Consider the following 19,856-nt stretch of genomic DNA (forward strand, 5'->3'; position numbering starts at 1 on the left):
ATGAGAGAGAAAAATGAAAGTGAACAGTCCTCAGGCTTCCGTACTGTTAGAGATGGTGAGTCTGTGCTCTTTGTCAACTCAGTGAATCTCTTCACCTCTTTTTTTTTTTTTTTCACTCTCACTGTTCATCGTTGTCTCTCTGCTCATCTTTGTTTTCACACTTTCCTTTCCAATTTTTCGTCTTTACAGAGCCTGCATGTTACGGTTTAAAATTATACTGTGATAATGACTGCTAGAACCTTTCCATGCATTTCTGTTCCACTGGGTGGTGATGGCTGATGAACCCTGTGCACACCATAGCCTTTCTCATTCTAGATACGGTGGCCCTCCACCAAGGAAAGGGGCTGCCCGAAGCCCTTGTCTGAGAGCAAATATGAGAGTGGGGTTACATGTGCTTGGGTCACATGATGATCGTCAGTTAGCTCATCTGGGAACACACTACATTTTAAAACTTCGCCAACAGTCCCATGATTATTCAGCTGGTGACAGATGGAGAAAGTAGCCCTGACTTAGGAGGAGAAGTCTGAGTTGCTTGCAATTAGTAGCCATGAGAGTAAGATCATAGGACTGTGAATGGATTTAAAAGGATAACATGATTTACTTCATTTAGTGAAGGCAGTTCTAGTTGTTTCACCATTTTCACTTTCTGGGCAGACAGGATGACAGTAGTCACAAGCCTGATTCAGAGTCCATGTGGGACCGTGGGGCTGAGAGAGGAAAGGACGTGTCACCTCTGGTCTGCGGCAGTTAGGGCTCAGTGTGCTTCTTCCTCTCTTGCGTCTCTCTCCTGCCTGGCCTTGGCGATCCTGGAAACCATGAGAGGCAGGCATCAGGAAATGGAGGAATATCCTTGTTTAGCTGCACTGAAGTTTTCGTAAGTGAGAAATAATTTTTATAGTACTAAGCCCCTGATACCTCAGGACTTGTTACCACAGCAGAACCTACCTGATGGTGCAGCTACATGTAGTGCAGTACCCTGGCACACACTGCCCATTAAATCATAGGTATCAGCATTATTTTGACAGTATTCTGTGGGCCTATTGGGAGATGAAATACAGGTATTCTTCCTTCACTGAAAATGATCTTTATGAAAATAAAATTAAGATATATTAGGTAAATATGATAGACTATACATTAGATATTTAATCCATTCTTTTGATTCACTGGGGGGTATGTTTTAGCATGAGAGCAACAAAATCATTTTCACGTAGGTATACTGTATCTTTTTATTTATGCAATCTCTTATCTAAAAAGTAGTGTCTGTAGTCTAATTATTAGAGCTATGAGCTAAATAGTTAAGAAAATAAAGAGTTTTTGAAGATAAGGGAGAAAGTGGGAAAAAGTAAGAAACACAGAAAGAGAGGAAAGAAAAAAATTGTGGAGTTATTTCATAAAATCACCTCCCTCAGTAGATGACTATGGCGCTTGTGTATACTCCAAGACTACCAGACAGGGAGCCAGAATCACTGAAAGCACTGAGTATGGTAAATGACTCACGTTATGAAGAGGCTAAGTAGTGAATAAAGCACTTCTAAGTGTCAAAGTTGTGATCAGCAGCTATGGTTTGACCACCTATTGCTGGAAGTTTTAGGAGAAGATTCAGGAAAAATGACTATACACAGGGCCTATAATTGAAGAGTTTGTCCATTTAAGAAATCAACTTAAATCTGTCAGTTAGCAAGTCTGACTTGAGGTTTTTAGATGAACTTGCAAAGTACACACTCGACAGTTACAGTCTCGGCACCTCAGCTGTACACTTTGTTGAGAACTATGCATGCATCTGACTTCCTCAAAGTGCACGCCTCTGAAAGAAATGCAGCAGTGTGCTTCTGCAGTCAGTGTGGACTCCAGTTCCTTTTAAGATGCTTATGAGAAGTCTGACAGCTGGGAAATTGTTCTTTAACATGAAAAGTTTCATATCCGTTCCGTTTATATAAGATACCTATTTAGCTCTTTTTGAAACTTTTTAATTTACTACACTTCTTCATGTCACCCTGTCAGAAAAATGGCTCTCTGTATGAAGGTACAGAAAGTGGGATTCATGTGTCCGTCAGTCAGATGTCGCGGTGCACACGGGTTTCTTGCCTGTAGAACAAGATGATCTGTGGCTCGGCTGAGACTGAGCAGGCTTGGACTCGGGCTTCTCCAGGTATCTCTCATTCTGAGACTGAGAGGGAAGGAGTGTTGGTCACTAGGGGCCTGCTCTTCAGGTGGTGGGCAGCAGGAAGTCAGGGAGGGACCAACGGGAATTCCTCGTGCCTCTCACAATCTCGGCTTGACATTGTACCACTTCACCTCCGCCCATGTTGCTTTCCTCAGAGCAAGTCAGTGGGCAACACCAGAGTCAGTGGAGGCAGAGATGTAGAGTCCTGCTCTAGTGGGAGATCCCACAGAGTCTTTGATACGTGATTCTGTTACTGAGAGAACATGGATTGGCAGTGATCAGAAGAATCCATTCAGTCACATCAGCTAACACTGCATATGATGGTGGACTCTAGACAGAGTAAAGACCTAAAATTGAAAGATAAAAATATAAAGTTCGTAGAAGAAAGTCTAGGAGACTACTTGGGGTAGTAGAGCTTCTTAAACAAAAATGTAAAATTAGGAATCAAAACAAAGAAAATTAATAAATCTGGTTACATCAAGATAAACTTTTTAATGAAAGGCACTATGTGTCAAGTTAATGAATGGCTAATAGATTAGGGGAATATATTTGTGATCTAAAATCAACTAAGAATGAATACCTGGAATATGAGAAAGTCTTTTGTATAGAGCAATTCTGATACAATTAAGTGTGGAAGATAGGAGAGAGCATTTTCAAAAAAATTAAAACCAAAAGCTACCAAGCACACATAGGGGAAGTCATAGAATGATTAGTGATCATAAATATGTAAATTAAAACAAGAATAAGATATCACTTTAGAGCCATTAGACTAGCTAACATTGGAGCACTAAATACTACTAATAATGTAACAATGCAATAGAAATGTTTGTGTGTATCTAATGGAGTGCAGACTGCTGTGGACATCGGCAAAGCATACTAGTACCGGTGAGTCAGTTTAGGTATATGCATGCCCTGCGATTAATCAGTTCTTGTACTGGGTATAAATCCAAAGCTATCCTCACATAAAGTCTTAAAGGGACATACATGAAGGGTTGTTCTTTCAGAAATACTGCTGAAATTTGGTTTTGTGGTTCACTTTAAATCAGACTTTTTACTAGGTGTATCAACTTTTACTATCATACCCTCGCTAAGAACAGTCGCTGCAGATGGGCGCTTCACCTGTGGCACAGATCCGTCAGCTATGCACAGAGGGATACGGGGTATCTGGCAGAGACCCCTGGTGGTCCCCAAGCAAAATCTGTTCTGTCACCTGCCCCAGTCCAGCTTTCTGACTCTGCTTCTTCCTTTCTTCGGTTTCCTTCCTTTCCTTTGACATTCTTCAGTGTTATCATTTACAAAATGTAACTGTCAATTAAATGTGTCCTATATCTCTTGGGAAGTTGTTAGGAGAAGGGAAATTGATAAATTGATTTGAAAGTGCTTTAAAAAATAATGTTTGTATTCCTATATATAATGCTAACTGAGTGTTGAAATAGTTATTTTGGGAATATGTTTTAAAATAGAACAGCAAAATAAAGTCATACTCTAATTTTCCTTACATAAGAGGTAGCAATTCTCAACTTGAGTTTGTTTTTTTCAGTCCTATTTAATTTGGAAACTTGCCTATTTGAACACCCAGAGCAGAAACCCTCCTCACCCAGCAATAAAGAAGGGCATAATGTCAGATTTAAACTACTTTGTTTTCCAAGTGGGACAGAAACCTGTTATCTCCTTGTACAGGTGCTTTTAAGTAGAGAATGGGCTGGTCAATGGAATAGTCCACCGAAGTTAGATGCATTCAGTGAACAGTATTTGCAGACATCATGTAATACCGTGTGCAGAGTAATAACAAGGTGGGTGCCATACTCACCTCCTTGTGCACAGATTACATGTTGATTAGATTACAGACGTGATAGTAATATAATTTGGGACAAATGGGGTAGATTTTGTGCTAGTTTTGTGCTTGTATAGTTACAGGGCTTGTGCAATGCTGCTTCCTGGGGGAGATACAGAGAGGATTTACTCAGCTTGGGGACAAGTGGATGTTTCTCACCTTGTATTTCTCTCCTTCAGTAGGCACAAAACTCATAAATGTGGGAAAAAGAACTATCAAGAATTACATAGTAAGGCTAGTCTTTCCCCTGATGCAAATGTCACTACTATGACTGTAACCACTATGACTACTACTGTTTATTAAATACTTATTTTTAAAAAGGTTAATGTGGATAATATTATATGTATAAAGATTATATGGATTATATATTTTTATTTCATACATGAAAACACTAAGCTTGGAGAGGTGAAGTGATTTACTCAAAGTCATACTTTCAGGGGTAAAAGAGAAGCATTCTAACCTAGGAATCCACACTCTTGGTAAATTATAAAGAGGAAGCTATTGGCACTTAAACTTTTTATTTAAAGCTTTTAAAATTTCACCAGAAATTATATAGCTGTTTTATAACACTGTCCCTGATATAAACCAGATACTAAAAGCCACCATGCATTACTTGCCTGTATGTATTATACCCATTTTCCATTACAGTTGTACCACAACTCATGACTTATATTTTGGCTGGTGATGCTTTTAATATGTTAAATGTTTTTGAACTGAGAGCTACTATTTTGTAGTTTTAAGGGGCTTAGTCAGTCATATGACCATCATAGATATCACTCCTATTGTTTGTCACATTAGACACACATACATACTTTATTTTTTATTCCAACACTCAGAAAAAGTGAGTGAATTAACTGTACGGAGCCAATACTTAGTTAATAACTGACAGAGAATAATGTGTTGATTTCCTCTACTTGGTGAAAATTCTAAATTATTATTTAATTGCACTCACTTGTAAATTAAAGTTAATTGACTGCATTCATTAAAACTATACTTACCCACAATCATTCTGAATTGATTATGAGTATTATGATTGAGGTATAGTTATGCAAATGCCATCGAAACTTATTTTCACGTGTTACTCAAACCGTAACCTTATATAATTATAGTAAGGTTACTCAAAGTATATTGTCTTGTAAAAATGTAATTATGTCATGTCTAGTATATATGGGTATTTATATATGTATTTATAGTCTATGGCTAAAACTTAGTAATTTCTCTAATAATTACTAAATAACTAATCATCATCATCATCATCATTATCTCCAAAAGAGTGATGAGTACTTCAGTTCCATGGTGGTTATAAGTATTTTCTGCATGAAGTTACATAAAATAATACAAGCCTATGTGTGCTATGTATTTAGTCTATGGTCTGTACTGGGTTCAATGGCAAGTACCTTACTTGCATCCATGTCTTTTTTTTCTTTTTTCATTGGGGGAGGTAATTAGGTTTATTTATTTATTTACTCTTAGAGGAAGTACTGGGGATTAAACCCAGGACCTCATGCATGCTAAGCAGGCACTCTACTGTTTGAGCTATACCCTCCTTCCATTCATGTCAGTTTATCTTCCCAAAAGCTCCATGAATCCAGATAATTTTTAATGAGGATTTCTCTGAGCAAGTTCCATTGTAGACACTAGGTAAGCATCACTGAACCAACAGACATCTCTGCCCTAGTAGAGCTCACATTCCACTTGAGGAAAAAGATGAGACAAAAATTTGTAAAATATATAAATAAAATAAAAATTATAATATTTGTTTTAAACAGAAAAAGAAAGCAGGGAATTAGGGTAGGAAGTGTCATGGAGAAGGGACATAACTTCAGGGAAGTTAGCATGAATAAGGCAACACATGACTGAAGTCCTGAAGAAAATCAGAATGAAACCCAAGTATTTGTCAAAGAGCTTTCCCAGAATTAGCAAATGCAAAGGCACTGAGATAGGACTTTGTCAGCTAAGATGGAGCCTAATGAGTGGGAGAGTGGCAGATGAGGTTACAGAGGTAACTTGCTCCAAATCACGACAGGTGATAAACCGACAAAGCAAGGACTTAAACCATAAGAGAGAAAGGATAGGCAATCAATAAGTTAGTTTAATAAATAAATGGACATAAACAGATAAATAAAAGGTAGATAGAAAAACTAATAAATAGATATCCAGTCTTTAAATTATTCCTTCTGAGAACCTTGTTCAGTCCAGTATGATGTGTAAAGCAATGGATGCTTATTAAAGGAGAAAGAAACTGAGTAGCTAACCATGTATACAGCTGCTCAGCATTACATAAACTATTAGCATTAGAGTTTGATATAGACTTGAATGCACTAGAGAACCTCTAGAATCACTAGGATTAAGAATAAGGAATCATATCTTTGAATTCAGTCCTTCCAAAACAAGAGTAAACATTTTGCAGAGCACTTTCGCATCATACTGTAGCCACCACAGCCTACTGTAAAGCACATACGAGTTTAATACTTATGTTCCGGCAGCCTGTTCTGTGTTAGTACTGCTCACACTTTATAAGTGCAGAAGTCAAACACAGCAATGAGCAGCAAAAAGCAAGACAGAGGGAAAAGAGGACAAACTCAGTGGTTAGGAAGATCTGGCCAAGTGGATGAAAGAGATGGCAATCTCCAGTTACCAAAAAAGATATTTAGTATAATAAACCCTGTTGAACAGTTATTTTAATAGTCTGAAAGAGCTGGCATGCTAACCAAAGTAACTTTTTTCCAAGAGTACTTAATTTACAGAGAGAATTTGCTGATTAGATCTTCTGAAATGTATAGGTTCTCTATTTTTTGTGATGACAGCTTTCTTGATTTCTGTCAGTGACTTTCAGTTAAAGACATCCAGGAACACATCAGAAGTGAACAAACAAGGCGCTCACCTCGCCAAGGGAGAGCATACAGCATGGGAGAATGTGGAGTTTCTCATTATAGGGTGTTAGAATCTGCTATGGGATTTAAGTTTTGGTTCGATGATTGGGGGGAAGGTCTAACGAAGAGGGGGCTCTCTAGAATGGACACTGTCAGAAAGCAGGGGCAATGCTATGATTGGGTAAAGGAGGAGCAGGCACTTGCATAGTATCTAAACAAGGAGAATGTGTTCTGGTGGGTGGTAGAGTGACATTGTTTTTTGTTTGCTTGTTTTTAGACAAAATTATGAAGTGGTCTTGCTTTTTTTTTTTTTCATTTGATTATGTCTCAGAGTAACCTTGTCTGAAATTGGTATATTGTGAGATTGTTGATCAAATGGGAGAATAAATGCCTACATGTGATGGTCAGACCAGCTTCAGAATGTCAGGGGCTTCTCTCTCTCTCTCAAATAATTCTCAAAACTTTTTAGCAAGGAAAATTAGCCTACATGTTGCAGACATGTATAAGTTTGAAGTTTGATAAACTATGTAAATTAGAGGCAAAATCTAAAAATATCCTACTCATGAATATACAGAAGGAATAAAGGTTATTCAGCACAAATATTAAGTTATTTAATACAATCCTAAATAATTTTTAATTTTAAATATATTATTTTTCAGAAGTTGTTATTTCTTCTAATGGCCAAGACATAATTTCTAGTAATCAAAACGCCTTCACATCTTGGAAATAGATGCCATAAACAATCTGTTCACAAAAAAGCAAATTCAGTAAGTTCAATATTTACATATTAAAAAATACATAATTTTAATGAATATATTAATAATATGAAATATTCTGTACAGTATACAGATTTGATTATTTATGTCATTTTGTTCGTATTCTTTGTAGCTCAATATCTTTATAAATTTAAGTGACTGAATTTTTCCACATCATTTTATCAGAAGCAGTATTTTTCTGTTTTCCTTGTTTTCTCTACAAAACCTATCTTTTGCCACATTAACTTTTAAAAAATAGACTACTTTTTGGAACAGCTTTAGGTTTTCAGAAACATTGAGAAAATAGTAGAGAGTTGCTATTTACCCCGCACCCCATTCCCCTGTTAATATCATATGTTAGTATGGTACACTTGTTACAATTTAGGATCAAATGTAATTATTAGAGTTGACAGGTTAACCATATTTCCTCATTTTTTTACCCATTGACCTTTATCTGTTCCAGGCTCCCATCCAGGGTATGAGTATACGTTTAGTTCTGTCTCCTTTGGCTCCTGTTGGCTGTGACATTTTCTCAGATTTTTCCTTGTTTTTTGGGTGACCTTGAGGAGTTTTGAGGAGCACTTGTCAGGTATTTTGTATGATGCTGATCTGTTGGAATATTCAAATGTTCTCCTTTTACATAGACTGGGGTTGAAATTTAGGAAAAAGTACTACAGAGGTAAACTGACGTTTTCATCATATCATACCAAGGATATGCATTATCAACATGCTTTATCTTTGGTGATACTGACCTTAATCACCTAAGTAGTATTTGTCAAGTTTCTCCACTATAAAGTTACTCCTGCACAACCCTTTTTAAACTCCATACTGCATTCTTTGTAAGAAAAGACACTATGCGCAGCCCAGTCTTCAGAAATGGAATCATGCTCTCCCTCCTCAGGGCACAGTATCTATATACATTATTTGGAAATCTTTTGCATAGAAGATTCGCCTTTTCTCTCACTCATGTTTAATTATTCAACCATTCATTTATATCAGTACGAATTCATGAATATTTTATACTTAGGGTTATGACCTAATACTACTGTATTGGTTTTCTTGCTCAAATTGTTTCAGCTTTGGCCATTGGGAGCTTTTTCAGTTGGCTTCTTTGTTTCTTTAATATATGCCCATCTATGTATGTGTGTGTGTATTTATTTCTATGTGTGTATACTTTTTAGTGCATCCTTATTTTTTGGCAATACAAGGTGCTCCAGGCTCATCTTGTGTATCAGTCATTTTCCCAAAACGCTCTGGTTCCTTTTATTCAAGAAGGGTATTAGAAATCAAATTCTGGGTGCTGGGTGTGTCATTGCTACTGGGTTATCACATACTCTAGGCCCCCTCAGCTGAAAGAGCAAGAAAATATATGTCTGTCTAGCAACCCATGTTTACACACACATCCATAAATAGTTGTATATCTACCCATCAATATCTATATAAGGTACATATGAGTTCATATTGATGTCTTCAACTCAAGTTCATTACCACATCAGTCATTCTAGACTATTTCTTTTGCTTATCTGTAAATTCCTACTCCAATACTGAGGAATCTGGCTCCTGTCATCCAGAAAATATTTGACTGTTCAGTTTCAGTATACATGCATAGCAGTATCAGAATTTTAAACTTGTATTCTCATGGGACAAGACTTTATGAATTAGAGTACAGTGTTTATGTTCTTTTTCTCACAGAGCTAGTCATACCTAAAGTTACTATACTAAGGTCCACACTTTGATACCCCAACCGTCATCATTAATGCTGTTCAATATGTGTGTAATGTGGATACATTGTTTTGTCACAGAATGTATTCCATTTCCAGATCCTCTGTTCTCTGAAATGTTTTTTAAACTTGCATACATTAAGGTTTGGTTTTTAAGTCGTATAGTTCTAAGTGTTTTGATAAATGATGAATGTCATGTATCCATCACTACAATATTATACAGAATAGGTTCATCACCCAAAAGAAAATCACCTAGTCAACCCTTCCCACATGCTCCTAAATCTCTGGAAAATTCTGAAATTTTTTTTTCCCCAGAACATTCCTATATTTTTTCTTTTCCAGGATGTCTTACAATTGGAATCACACTGTATATAGCCTTTTCAGACTGGCTTATTTCACATCAAGATACGTGTTTAAGATTCCTCCATGTCCTTTCATGTCTTGCTAGCTCATTTCTTCTGATTACTGAGTATTATTCCGTCATGTGGAGGTACCACAGTTTGCCTATCTGTTTTCCTACTGAAATAGTACATCTTGGTTGCTTTGTCATGAGAGATGAATAGGGCTGCTATAAGCCATCGTGTGCAGGATTTGTGTAGACTTAGGTTTTCAAGTAAATACCTAGGAAAGTGACTGTTGGATTACATGGTAAGATAAAGTTTAAATTTTTAAGAAACTGCCAAACTGTTTTCCAGAGTGGCTCTGCCATTTTGCATTCCCAGCATCAGTGAATGAGAATTCCTTTTGCTCTACTTCATTGTCAGCATTTAGTATTCTCAATTAAAAAATTTTTATCCATTCTGCTAGGTGTGTAGTATTCTCATTGTTAATTTGCAGGTACCTAATGACAAATTATGTTAAGCACCTTGTCATATGCTTACTTCTCATCTGTGTGTCTTCTTTGATGAGGTATTTGTTTAGGTCTCTTAAATTTTTAATTGTTGTTTTCTTATATGAGTTTCAAGAGTTCTTTTATATTTTAGATAGCTTTTTTCAGATACATGTTTTCTAGATATTTTCTCCCAGTCTGTGGCTTGTCTTTGATTCTTTTAAGAGTATTTTTTTGCAAAGCAGAAAATTCTTGTTTTTTGAAGTTCAGTTTCTCAATTTTTTGCTTTCATGGGTTATTGTTTAGGTGTTGCTCACATCGTCTTTTTAAAATAATTGAGGTATAAGTAACATATGACATTATAGTAGTTTCAGGTATAAAATATAATTTAATATTTGTACATATTGTGAAATAATTGCCACAATAAGTCGTTAAAACCCATCACCATACATAATTACATAATTATTTCTTGTGGTTAGAGGTTTATAAATCTACTTTTTTAGCAACTTTCACTATGTATGCAGTATAGTATTATTAACTATACTCATCAGTGCCGTATGTTACATCTCTGTGACTTATTTATTTTATAATTGGAAGTTTGTATAATTGTCTTCCTTAGTCTGATTTATTTCACTTACCATATGCTGTCAAGGTCATTCCATGTTGACACAAAATGGCAAGATTTCATTTTTTCTTATGGCTGAGTAGTAATCCATTGTGTGCATGTTTGTGCGTGTGTATGTGGGTGAAAGAGAGAGAGCCAGAAGCAGGAGATAAATCATTTTCTCCTAAATCTGCTTTGGAAACACATTCCCCCCATATATTCTTTATCCATTCATCCACTGATGGACATTTCGGCTGTTTCCATGTCTTGGCTATTGTAAATAGTGCTGCAGTGAACATGGGAGTGCATGTCTCTTTCTGAATTAGTGTTTTTCTTTTCTGGAGACAAATACCCAGAGGTAGAATTGCTAGATCATATTGGTGGTTCTATTTTTAATATTTTAAGGATCCACGTACTGTTTTCCATGGTGGCTGTGTCAATTTACATTCCCATGAACTGTGCGCAGGGTTCCTTTGTCTTTACATCCTGGCCAACATTTATTATTTCTTGCCTGATTGGTAATAAACATCCTAACAGGTGTGAGTTGATACCTCACTGTGGTTTTGATTTGCATTTTCCTGATGATTCCTGATGTTGAGAATTTTATCATACACCTATCAGCCATCTGTATGTGTTCTTTGAAAAATGTCTATTCACATCCTCTGCCCATTTTTTGATTGGATTGTTTGTTTTTGGCTATTGAGTTGTATGAGTTCTTTATATATTTTGAATATTAACCCCTTATCAGATACATTATTTTCAAATATTTTCTCCCATTCAGTAGTTTTCCTTTTCAGTTTGTTTTCCTTTGCTGAGCAGAGCTTTTTAGTTCGATGTGGTCCAACTTGTTTTTATTTTTGTTGCCTTTGCTTTTAGTGTCAAGTCCAAAAAATCATCACAGACCTATGTCAAGGAATTAACAGCCTATGGTTTTTCTAGGATTTTTGTTTCAGGTGTTACTTTCAAGTTTTTAACCCATTTGAATTAATTTCTGGGTGTGTGTGGTGTAAGACAGTGGTCCAGTTTTCCCACCACCATGTATTGAAAAGACTGTCCTTTCCCCATTGCATACTTTTGGTGGTTTTGTTATAAATTAACTGAGCATGTGAGCATGGGCTTATTTCTGGGCTCCTGTTCTATTCCATTGATCTATGTGTATGTTTTTAAGCTAATACTATACTGTTTTGGTTACTCTAGCTTTGTAATACAGTTTGTAATCAGGGAGCATGATGCTTCTAACTTTGTTCTTTTTTCTCAAGATTGCTTTGGCCTTTGGGGTCTTTGTGAATCCATACAAATTTTGGGATTGTTTGCTTTATGTCTGTTAAAAAAAAAGCCATTGGAATTTTGATAGGGATTGCATTGAATCTGCAGATTGCTTTGGGTAGTATGTAGAATTTAACAATATTAATTCTTCCAATCCATGATCATAAAATAGCTTTCTATTTATTTGTATTATTCAGTTTATTTCATGAATGCCTTAGAGTTTTCAGGGTATCGAATTTTACCTCCTTGGTTAAATTTGTTCCTATGGATTTTACTTTATATTTTGATGCATTTATAAATGGGATTGTTTTCTCAATTTCTTTTTTTGGTAGTTTGTTGCTAGTGTATAGAAACATAACAGATTTCTGTATGTTGATTTTGTATCCTGCAACTTTACTGAATTGCTGATTATCTCTAACAGTGTTTGGGTGGAGTCTTTAGGGCTTTCTCTCTGTAATTCATGTCATCTGCAGATAATGACAGTTTTACTTCTTCCTTTACTATGTGGATGCCTTTTATTTCTTTTACTTGCCTAATTTCTCTGGCTAGGATTTCCAATACTGCGTTGAATAAAGGTGGTCAATTCCTGTCCTATTTCTGATCTTAGAGGAAAAGCTTTCAGCTTTTCATTGTTGAGCATGATGTTAATTAACTGTGGGCTTGTCTTATATGACCTTTATCATGTCGAGGCATATTCCTTCTACACCCACTTTGTTGAGAATTTTCATCATAAATGGACGTGAAGTTTTGTCAGTTGCTTTTTCTGCATCTACTGAGATGGTCATATAAATTTTACCCTTCATTTTGTTACTGTGGTATATCATGTTGATTGATGTGTGGATGCTGAAACACTTTGCATCCTGGGAATAAATCTCACTTGACCATGGTGTATGATACTTCTAATGTATGTTGGGTTGAATTAGGTTTGCTAACATTTTGTTGAGGATTTTTGCATTTACAATTATCAGGGATATTGATCTTTTTTTTCCCTTGTGGTGCCCTTGTCTGATTTTGTTACTAGGGTAATGATGGCCTTAAAAAACAAGTTGAAAGTGTACCCTCTTTTGTTTTTTGGAGGAGTTTGGGAAGGATTGCTATTCTTTTCAGAATATTTAGTAGAATTCACCAGTCTTGATCAAAATACAGATCACAAACAATTAAGAAACATTCTTCTGATATGACTTGAGAATAGTGCTTTCTATGGTTTTTCACAATAGAGGCTAATTATTTAGTAGACATTGATGTGCATTAATTTTATGACCTGTTAAAGAAGGATTACTATACTTTTCTTGGGTATCTGTTAAGATGCCTTTATTTCAACCATGTCATCTAATATTCATGACTTCTGTCTACTGCTATTATGAAGAGACATCAGGATTGTAATGAACTGCCAGCTTTTTATCCTTGAAAAGCAATTGGTTAAACTATTCAAAATTTAGAATGACTCTCTGTCTTACTTTAATATGAAGAATGATCCCCTGAACACTTACCTAATGCTAACTAACACTTTAAGGTTAGCAAATGAGTCTCCTTTAAATATAAAGTCTGGGTGCTTCTCAAAGGGCTTCTTCTGTGCTGGGCACTGGAGTGAGTCTGTGTGCGAGCCTTTATGAGCTGTTTCTCAGTTCACCACAGCGCTGTGTGTCTTGAGTGCAAGCCCTTGGGTTTTGGGGGCTCATCTCAGGTGCATGTCTTAAGTTGGGATGCCTGATGTGAGGTACAAACCCTTTGTTCCTAGGGCAGAATCCTTGGTTTTGAGTTCCCTCCCAATTGTAGGTTGCCATACTGGTGATAGAGTTTATGGGGCAAGATTCTGTCTCAGCCTTTTCTGCCTGCTTCAGTGTGGTTTTGTTCTCATTTGCCTAATGTCAAGGGGATATTCCACTGGCTTTTAGGTTTTTTTAGAGGAATTTTTTCCATATATAGCTGTAGATTTGGTGTATCCAGGTGAGGAGGCATGTTCAGGATCTTCCTGCATCGCCATCTTGCACTGGAATGTGTACATCTTCTCTTTAGATTAAATCAACCAGCCAGTTTTATCAAATTAACTAGGCTTAATGAAGTACATCTTCTTATTCAGAATTGTGTTATTATCAGCTTCTGGCAGTTATTTTAGTAATGACTGCATTTTAATGGTTAGTGCCATGATTCCTAGAAATTAACAGTTCTCTACAATAACCAACCATGGCATTGTTTCAAGTTTTTAGTGTGTTTCTTCTTCCTCTCTTCCTCCCTCCTTTCTTTTCTGCTTGTTTCTGGTCTGGGGGCATTGAATTCCTTTACAGAGCTAACAGGAACATTAACAAGATAAGATGTAAACATTAGCTTTTGTGTAACAGATGCTGAGTGACAGACAATTAAGAATTCAATTAAAGCTATAGAAGAAGCTGCAGTTCATCTCACTAACCTTTTTTCTAAATACTCCTCAGAGAAGTCCACAGGAACCAGTGAAGATCTCTCTGCATCTATGTGGAGAAACAGATCTGTGTGGTGCAGAGTGGACTACGGACTGCAGGAAAATGCACAGTTCTGCCAACTGACTCCTGAATGGATCCAGCACAATGTTTGCAGTAAGGCCGTTCTTTGCTCAGGCTACTCCTAGTCAATGACTGAGCATGACTAATTTAGGGCCACTCCTGTGGGATAGAGGACTCTCTTCATGAGTAGCTAACTCAGCTTGAGCATACTCACCAGCAGACTGGTTAAAATTTCTCAGGGCCGTGCTGCAGCACTTCCTAGCCTGTCTTTTTCGACTTTCCTCTCTCTTCTCACAAGTATCAATCTGTATCAACTCTGGATTCTCCACGTTTACTTCTGCTTCCTCTTTATCTTCACTAGCATTTCCTCTCTACCCCTGACTCCGCTCAAGTATAAATCTTGTGTATCTAATCCTGTTCTGGTGCCTGCTTCCTGGAGGAACTGAATTAGCACACTGTTCAATTAGATTATAAGGTTTTGTGGAGTAGGAATAGTATATTTCCTTCGTGTCCTCAGTTATATGTCAATGCCTCCTTCATAAAGCCCTCTAGAATTTAAGTAAAGTTGATGCAGGAAAACGGATGTGGGGCGTGAGGAGGGCCGAGTCCCAGGTCTCGGTTGAGCCCCAGGGACGTGCCCTGCCAAGTGTGGGTCCTTGGCTTCACGCAGGAAAGAATTCAAGTGTGAGCCACCGTTGAGTTAAGGTAGATTTATTTAGAGAGACACACACTGCATAGAGTATAAAGCAAGAGAAAGGCAAGGAAAGAGGTGTGGGAATTTGGTGCTCAGGTTAAATTAAAAGTAGATACGCAACCCATAGAGTGCAGGCTGTCTCAGAAGGGGAGAGAGAGCACAAAGGGCCACTAGGCATGGTGGTGTCACTTTTTATGGTCTCGGTAGCTTCACATGCCTACCAGTGGGATAGATCCAACTGCCCTGGGGAAGGGGCTGGGATTCCCAGGAACTGGGCCACCACCCATCCTTTGGCCTTTTGCGTTAGCCTTAGGGCTGTCGTGATGCCTGCGGGCATGTTATTTGATCACCCTGTTACAATGAGCATATATAATGAAGCTCAAGATCTACTAGAAGTTAAACCTCTTAATCCTCAAGGCCACCTAGAAGGTGAATCTTCCACCATTTTGGTTGCTGTCATTCCTTGAGTGGCTGTGCCCTGCCCCCTTCCCTCCTGTCTCAAAGTGAACAGCTTTTATTCACATACGGCATCTCTCCATGCCATGTGAACCAAGAGTAAGATACTTATAAAATGTTATGATTAGCTTAAAGACTCATTCAATTTCCCATATCAATTTTATTATAGAAAATAATTTTTTCGAATCTCAAATTTCAGCACTTAAATAACGGTAGTGGTTGTATCACTCCACAATGGCCACTTTTCAATAGTGAGCATTAAAGTCAAACTGATTCCTTGTAAAACTCTTGTATCAGTGCACTTTTTATTTAAGCATGAGGTAAGTATGGGATTTTATAATAAGTTATAAACATACTAATGCTTTAATATGCTTTCCAGCAAGTAAAAAATAAGTTGTTCTGGTTTTACTGTTAAAGTCTGGGATCTTATTTATCTTTCACAGTAAATAGGACTAGAAAGAAATTTCAAATCTATACTTATTCCCATGGAATTTCTACATTGTGGAAAACCTCAGTGTTTACTTGAGAAGATTAGTGTGAAGATTCATGATGTGATATTTACGAAGTCTTCTTAGAATGACTAATGTGTTCATTCTTTCTCTCCCACTGGCCCAGAGGTGACTTGACTTAGCTTTCCTAGAACAGGCCCCTGTTTCTAGCCAAGAATTTTAATCGGTGCTCAGCTCTGGGAACTCTTCATAAGGTATTGTCTGGAATAGTCTCAGCACTGCCACATGATTGTTTCTTTGAACTGAATGGAGAGCAGTAATTGGGCAATCTTCATTGAGAATGTAAAATCAAAGCTGTGTGCCAGAAACAAAAAATATTCCAGAGCTGTAATGTATCTTTTATTTCCATTTGGTGCCTGGTTTTTGCAGCTACTTACAAAGATTTTTCTTTGGACAAAGAGCATAAATAAAACAATGAATGTTTTCTGCCACGGTCTGACTTGCTGCTGTTAGTGTATGACAAATAACTCTCACCCTGGGGCTTAAAGACAGAGGCTCTCACCCAGTCATTTGAAGCCATCTCTTGTGAGTACTTCCCAGCCAGTTGGCTTGGTATTGCTGTTATGGTTCAAAAGTGGACAGTTTTTAGTATCTAGAACATTAATTTGAGTCATCTTAGATGTGCAGCAACAATTGTGCAGAAGAATATAATTTAGGTCATAATGGAACACACTGATTATAATAATTGGTAGTGTTGACCAATTTTCAAAGTTAAAAGATCTTCAGCAGTGTTTTCTTTTTCTTGTGATATGAGTGCACATGCTGTTAGAGCTGAAAACTTTGTTGTTGGCAGTGTTGCTGCTGTTTGGGAAAGAATGAACGCTGACATGTTACGAAAAGCAGGGTCGATGATTTTTTTTTTTACTCTTCTCAGTGGAGCCATTGATAGAAAATGTACTTATAGAAAGATTCTAATTTTGGTATGTCAGAGTAATAGAAATACAATATTTCTGGTATTAAAATAATTCTATTTGAGTGACTTTAAAGGGCTCACGTTAAGAAGCTCAGCAAACTCCTAAAAAGTCCTCTTAATAAGAAACATACTTTAGAATAAAGATATCACCTGTTTATGAAATATATATCTAGCAAGAAAAAAAAATCACTTACTTGAGCTGTTTTCTATTTGGGTCTCCAGAGTTACTTTGTTTTCTATTCCCTTCTATACATATTACTTTTGCCACTGTGAATAGTTGTGACACAGCTCTGAGGGGCAGCATTTGTGTATGTTTAAGGATAGCGTTCCACAATATGGAAGCAGAATGACTTGATGGGAGGCCAGTATTTTTTCAGTTTACCTAGAGACACCATTAGGTTAGATTCTCTTTTTTGGGATTAATGTTTTAGTAGATTCCTTTCATAGTATTTATCTTCTTGAGATACATTAGTTTTTGAACTTAAAATCTGAACCTTTGGGCCTATCAACTTGCTTGTTGTAATAACACAAAAATATTGGCTAAACTTCAGTCAGATTGGATTGAAACTGAAATTGGTAGGGCAGAGAAAGGAGGATATAAGAGGAGCCACATCCTGTTTCCTTCCCACAGCTATCTCCTCATTCTCTTCCTATAGCAGGGACTGCCACAGCGGGGAGCTGGCTAACTCCCAACAGTCACCAGCCAATTCTCACTCCTCTGAAGGGAGGCGAGGAAGATGCTGTAACCACAGCAAGCCATGTGACCCAGCCGTAGTCTCTCCTCACGCTCCTCCCTCATTTAATGCATCCTGTGAGAAGGAGCTTCGTTTCTCTGGTAGCTTTTAAAGCAAAGCCTTTAGTTTTACGTATTTATTAGTATTCAAATTCCTTTAGTAGTCAAAATCTTAAGTCTTCTGTGAGTCTTTCCACAGTGTCGGGAAGGGCTGTTTTCGGATCAGAAATCAATGAGGACTTTCCCGCCACCAGGGCTTCTCCTGATGCAGGAAGAGTTTGTTTTCAATTCAATGCCCGCACCTCTGTGAGTTGTATTCTATGCTGATGATCTGTTCAGGCCAGGTGCTTTCTGATGTAGAACATTGCAGCAGAGGGTGATCTTCTCAGCCTGACACGTGGTAGTTGGGTACAATAAGAACGTCTTATTTAGTGTGGTGGGCTAAGGGGTCCAGATCTAACAGAATTCTCCTAAATTACTGGTTGAGACATTTCTGTTACCTTCATGTGCACTTCTCTTGCCTAAGTTTAGGTATGAAGTCCACTCCCTGGGAACTGCTTGTCAGTGACAAGTGGAACTTTACAATCAAATTTTTCTATTTAAATGGCCCAAAACTTCTTACCTTAATAAAAATAGATGGTTCCATTATATTCCTTTTCAGATGATTTTCCCTTTAAACTTTGGTTGTGTGTGAGGTTGCCTGCATCTTACGTGGTTCACCAATGGCGTTCCCCAGTTGCACTTCTACTGTACGTAGCAGACGGGCCTGCGGTCGCTCTGTGAGTATCCTACCTCGCATGTTTGGTTGCCTTTTCCATGTCAGCTTCAACCACCATTGCTCTGTCTCAAAGACAGTTTCCCATGGATCTGGATAATGACTGATTAGAACAGCAGGTGCAGGGATCAGCACATGGTGCAGCCCTATTTTACTCTCTGATGAGCTGCTCAAGATAATTTGAAAAAATGCTGTAATTACAATATGTTTTTCAGATGCCATTTTTGGACATAAATATTAATAACCATAGAACCTCAATATTACGTGATGAACCCAAAAGGCTTAATGACCCCAAGGGAAAAAGTGGTTTTATAACCACATAGGATCTAGTACAGCAGATAAAGTTTAGTGTATAATAGAGATTACTGAGGTTGTTTGTGAAATAGGTACCTCCTCTCCACCCTGAGTGTCTTCCCTTTTTATGTTTTCCCCTCTAGCTGGCTGTGTGTGTGTGTGTGTGTGTGTGTTGGGGGGGGGGTTGTCCCTGGATTCTGTGTAAACTGCCCACAGTCTGTTTGTACACTGGGAGAGGATACTAATCTTAGGTGAATCCTGAATACCCTATGTTTTCTTTTTCTCTTAGCAAAGGAAAAGCAAAAACAAAAAGAGCTTGAGAGCCACCCTGTGCCTTGGATGTGATCAGCATGTTGTCCAGCTCCCGAACCATCTCTCGATGATGCTTACCTGCCCTCTGACTGAGGACTGAGTCATAGGTACCAAAACCTACGCATGAGCCACACTGGGAGAAGCCAGGCAAGACTCCCTGCATAATTACCACAGAGGAAAGGGAAAAAAAAGCAATTCCTTCCATTTCTAGAAAATACTTCTTTAATTTCCTCCCTTATATTATGAGGGGATTGGGCAAATTAATCTGTAAATCCCTTCAGGAGCAAGCATTCTAATTTTCTCTCAAGAACCTCTGTTGTTACATAAGAATATCTCATTAAGCTTTTCCTGCGGAACAAGAAAGCAGCAGGTGATAATGAAGTTAGAGAGATTTTTAAAAGGTATGCCTTTTACCAATGAAACTAAAAAGGTGTTAAATACACTTTTAAATTAAGCCTCTTCTTAAAATCAGGAGTTGAGCATCTGTTTGATTTTCTTTCTAGAGGCGTTTTATGGCAATTTCTCCTCTATAAGGAAGCAACGTGAATCGCAGTGACATTATTAAGCCTGCTGAAGCCTATTCCCCAATTCAGGACTGAGCTGGGAAGCTGACTAAATAGTCAGTTTTATAGAAACTTCTCATCTTT

The 19,856-nt window shown here is 37.5% G+C and overlaps 1 protein-coding gene across 7 annotated transcripts in view; it reads left to right on the forward strand.

Annotated features, from left to right (window-relative positions):
* SLCO4C1 (solute carrier organic anion transporter family member 4C1) overlaps positions 1-19,856 on the forward strand; it is a 294,796-nt gene that overhangs the window by 231,416 nt on the left and 43,524 nt on the right. For 6 of the 7 annotated variants that reach the window (XM_072958339.1, XM_072958340.1, XM_072958344.1 and 3 more), the window contains exons 17-19: positions 14,476-14,616; positions 18,490-18,607; positions 19,187-19,356. The gene's annotated coding sequence lies outside the window, so the exon portion shown is untranslated. Of the gene's footprint in view, positions 1-7,530; positions 7,597-14,475; positions 14,617-18,489; positions 18,608-19,186; positions 19,357-19,856 lie in introns of those variants that run through there. The other variant, XM_072958345.1, reaches the window with a different exon arrangement.

The sequence above is a fragment of the Vicugna pacos genome, chromosome 3 (genome assembly GCF_048564905.1).
Source record: "Vicugna pacos chromosome 3, VicPac4, whole genome shotgun sequence".
In the NCBI taxonomy this organism is placed as follows: domain Eukaryota; kingdom Metazoa; phylum Chordata; class Mammalia; order Artiodactyla; family Camelidae; genus Vicugna; species Vicugna pacos.